Raw genomic sequence first — 4,292 nt, forward strand, 5'->3', positions numbered from 1 at the left:
TACTCAGTGCGAGACATTTGTCAACGAGGAAGACTGCATGTTGTAATGCTCTAGTCTAGTGTCAAGTCACATCTGCTAGTCAAGCATGCAACGTTTTTCTGAAAAGACTTCGATAAGAAAAAATAACATTTGTGATTGAATGAAAATATGTGTGTCTGTGTTAGAAATGTCGACTTTTTGAATAGAATGCAACAGAAAATAATATATTTCCGTTCCCCACGTAGTTAATTAAGCAATAGGGGTCGAGGAGGTCTGGTTGGTATAAGGCCAATAATACAATACCAATGCTAACGGCTGTTCTTATGCACGACGACGACGCAACTTGGGAGTGCCTGGTGTTTCGTGCCTAGATACAGCCCTTAGCCTTGGTATATTGGTAATATACCACAAACCTCGAGGTGCCTTATAGCAATTTTAAAACAGTGGTGGAAAAAGTACCCAATTGCCATACTTCAGTATAAGTATAGGTACTTTAATAGAAAGTTACAAAAGTAAAAGTTACCCAGTAAAATACTTGAGTAAAAGTAGTTGGTTATAAATATACTTAAGTATCAAAAGTAAAAGTATAAATCATTTCAAGGTTCTTATATTAAGCAAAGCAGACTGCACAATTTTCTTGTTTTTAAAATGTATGGATTAGCATGGGTGTAACGATTCTCGTCCTCCTCTTCTGACGAGGAGGAGTAGTAAGAAGGATCGGAGGACCAATGCGCAGCGTGGTAAATGTTCATATCTTTTAATTAAGTAATAGAACACTTGAACAAAACAATAAACGACCAACGAACAGTCCCGTAAGTTGAATAACAACAAAAAACACTAAACAGGAAAATAAACACCCACGAAACACAGGTGGAAAAAGGCGACCTAAGTATGATTCTCAATCAGACAACTAATAACACCTGCCTCTGATTGAGAACCATGCCAGGCCAAACTCAAAACACAACATAGAAAAACGAACATAGACAACCCACCCAACTCACGCCCTGACCATACTAAAACAAAGACATAAATAAAATAACTAAGGTCAGAACGTGACAATGGGGCACACTCCAACACTTAGATCTAATTTTACAAACGATGCATTTGTGTTTAGTGAGTCCGACCATTTTCCTGTCCTGCAAAGCCTTCAAAATGTAACTAGCGAGTACTTTTGGGTGTCAAGGAAAATGTAGGGAGTAAAAAGTACATTATTTTTTTGGAAAATGTAGTGAAGTAAAAGTTGTCAGAAATATAAATAGGATAGTAAAGTACAGATACCCCAAAAAACTACTTAAGTAGTACTTTAAAGTATATCTACTTAAGTACATTATGCCATTGTTTTAAGCTATTTACCTAGCAGTGTACACGCTGACTGACTCCACCAGGGGTCAAGACACAAATAAAGTATCAAGTATTAGGCTATTGATAAATCAGAAAAAATATACAGTACCAGTCAAAAGTTTGGACACACCTACTCATTCCAGGGTGTTTCTTTATTTGTACTATTTTTTACATTATAGGATAATAGTGAAGACATCAAAACTATGAAATAACACATATGGAATCATGTAGTAAGAAAAAAAAGTGGTAAACACCCTTTGCCTTGACAGCTTTTCACACTCTTGGCATTCTCTCAACCAGCTTCATGAGGTAGTCACCTGGAATGCATTTCAATTAACAGGTGTGCCATGTTAAAAGTTAATATGTGGAATGTCTTTCCTTAATGTGTTTGAGCCAATCAGTTATGCTGTGACAAGGTAGGGGTGGTATACAAGAGATAGCGCTATTTGGTAAAATACCAAATCCATATTATGGCAAGAACAGCTCAAATAAGCAATGAGAAACAACAGTCCATCATTACTTTAAGACATGAAAATCAGTCAATCCGGAAAATGTCCAGAACTGGAAAGTTGCTTCAAGTGCAGTCGCAAAAAACATCAAGCGCTATGATGAAACTGGCTCTCATGAGGACCACCACAGGAAAGGAAGACCCAGAGTTACCTCTGCAGCAGAGGATAAGTGCATTAGAGTTAACCTCTGAATTCAGCCCAAATAAATGCTTTACAGAGTTCAAATAACAGACACATCTCCACATCAACTGTTCAGAGGAGACTGCGTGAATCAGGTATTCATGCTCAAATTGCTGCAAATAAATCACTACTAAAGGACAGCAACAAGAAGAAGATGCTTGTTTGGGCCAAGAAACATGAGCAATGGACATTAGACAGGTGGACATCTGTCCTTTGGTCTGATGAGTCCAAATGGGAGATTTTTGGTTCCAACTGCAGTGTCTTTGTGAGATGCAGAGTAGGTGAACGGATGATCTCCGCCTGTGTGGTTCCCACCGTGAAGCATGGTGAATGTGTGGGGGTGCTTTGGTGGTGTGGGGTGCTTTGCTGGTTACACTGTCTATTTCGTATTCAAGGCACACTTAACCAGCATGGATACCACAGCATTCTGCAGCGATACACCATCCCATCTAGTTTGTGCTTAGTGGGACAATTATCTCTCTCATCGTCACTCTATGCCTAGGTTTACCTCCACTGTAGTCACATCCTACCATAACTTTGTCTGTACATTATGCCTTGAATCTAATCTATCGTGCCCAGAAACCTGCTCCTTCTACTCTCTGTTCTGAACGTACTAGACAACCAGTTCTTATAGCCTTTAGCCATACCCTTATCCTACTCCTCTTCTGTTCCTCTGGTGATGTAGAGGTTAATCCAGGCCTTGCAGTGCCTAGCTCCACTCCCATTCCCCAGGCGCTTTCATTTGTTGACTTCTGTAACCTAAAAAGCCTTGGTTTCATGCATATTAACATTAGAAGCCTCCTCCCGAAGTTTCTTTTATTCACTGCTTTAGCACACTCTGCCAACCCGGATGTCCTAGCCGTGTCTGAATCCTGGCTCAGGAAGACCACCAAAACCCCTGAAATTTCCATCCCTAACTATGAACATTTTCGACAAGATAGAACTGCCAAAGGGGGCGGAGTGGCAATCTACTGCAGAGATAGCCTACAGAGATAACCTGCAAACAATTTGAGCTTCTACTTCTATAAATCCTCCTTTCCAGAAACAAGTCTCTCACCGTTGCCGCTTGCTATGGACCACCCTCTGCACCCAGCTGTGCCATGGACACCATATGTGAATTGATTGGCCCCATCTATCTTCAGAGCTCATGCTGCTAGGTGACCTAAACAGGGACATGCGTAACACCCCGGCCATCAATCTAAACTTGATGCCCTCAATCCCACACAAATTATCAATGAACCTACCAGGTACAACCCCAAATCCGTAAACACAGGCACCCTCATAGATATCATCTGAACCAACTTGCCCTCCAAATACACTGTCTTCATTCCGATCACTGCCCCATTGCCTGCATCCGTAATGGGTCTGCGGTCAAACGACCACCCCTCATCACTCTCAAACGCTCCCTAAAACACTTCAGCGAGCAGGCCTTTCCAATCGACCTTGCCCGGGTATCCTGGAAGGATATTGACCTCATCCTGTCAGTAGAGTATACCTGGTTATTCTTTAAAAGTGTCTTCCCCACCATCTTAAATAAGGATGCCCCATTCAACAAATTTAGAACCAGTAACAGATATAGCCTTTGGTTCACTCCAGACCTGACTGCCCTTGACCAGCACCAAAACATCCTGTGGCATACTGCATTAGCATCAAATAGCCCCTGTGATATACAACTGTTCAGGGAAGTTAGGAACCAATATACACAGGCAGTTAGGAAAGCTAAGGATAGCTTTTTCAAACAGAAATTTGCATCCTGTAGCACAAACTAAAAAATTTTCTGGAACACTGTAACGGTTGTCGTAGGTGGAAGAAGGTGAAGAGGACCAAGGTTAAGCGTGGTACGTGTTCATGGTAAATTCAATAAAGAAACTGAACACTAGAACAAAAAAACAACAAAGCGGAACAAACGAAACAGTTCTGTCTGGTGCAGAAACACAAAGACAGAAAACAACTACCCACAAACACCAGGTGGGAACAGGCTACCTAAGTATGGTTCTCAATCAGAGACAGCGATTGACAGCTGCCTCTGATTGGGAACCATACCAGGCCAAACACATAGAAATACAAACATAGAACAAAACATAGAATACCCACCCACATCACACCCTGACCAACCTAAAAAAAATAGAAACATACAAAGCAATCTAAGGTCAGGGCGTGACAGACACTGTAAAGTCCATGGAGAAAATGAGCACCACCTCCCAGCTGCCCACTGCACTGAGGCTAGGAAACACTGTCACCACCGATAAATCCACGATAATTGAGAATTTCAAAAAGCATTTT

The sequence above is a fragment of the Oncorhynchus keta genome, chromosome 23 (assembly GCF_023373465.1).
Source record: "Oncorhynchus keta strain PuntledgeMale-10-30-2019 chromosome 23, Oket_V2, whole genome shotgun sequence".
Lineage (NCBI taxonomy): Eukaryota > Metazoa > Chordata > Actinopteri > Salmoniformes > Salmonidae > Oncorhynchus > Oncorhynchus keta.